The sequence below is a fragment of the Eimeria mitis genome, genomic scaffold (assembly GCF_000499745.2).
Source record: "Eimeria mitis Houghton genomic scaffold, Emh_scaff3383, whole genome shotgun sequence".
NCBI classification, from domain to species: Eukaryota; Apicomplexa; class Conoidasida; order Eucoccidiorida; family Eimeriidae; genus Eimeria; species Eimeria mitis.
In genome coordinates this window covers 3,156-3,527 of record NW_013571723.1, presented here as the reverse complement: position 1 = coordinate 3,527, position 372 = coordinate 3,156, and positions in this window count along the sequence as shown.

The following is a 372-nucleotide window of genomic DNA, read 5'->3' as shown; positions in this document are numbered from 1 at the left end:
TGCTGCTGCTGCTGCTGCTGCTGTTGTTGCTGCTGCTGCTGCTGCTGCTGTTGCTGCTGCTGCTGCTGCTCTTGCGGCTGTTGCTGCTGCTGCTGTCGCTGCTGCTGCTGTTGCTGCTGCTGCTGCTGCTGCTGCTGTGGTGTCCTCAGTGCAACAACGGGTCGTACGCAAAGACAAGCTAAACCCTAAAAAGAGAAACCCTCTAAACCCTAAACCCTAAACCCTAAACCCTAAACCCTAAATTCTGAAGAAGGAGACCAAGACAGTGTCAATCGACGCCTGAAGGCCTGCGGTCTAGGGTTTAGGGTTTAGGGTTTGGGGTTTAGGGTTTAGGGTTTAGGGTTTATAAATAATATTTATATAACCTTTATT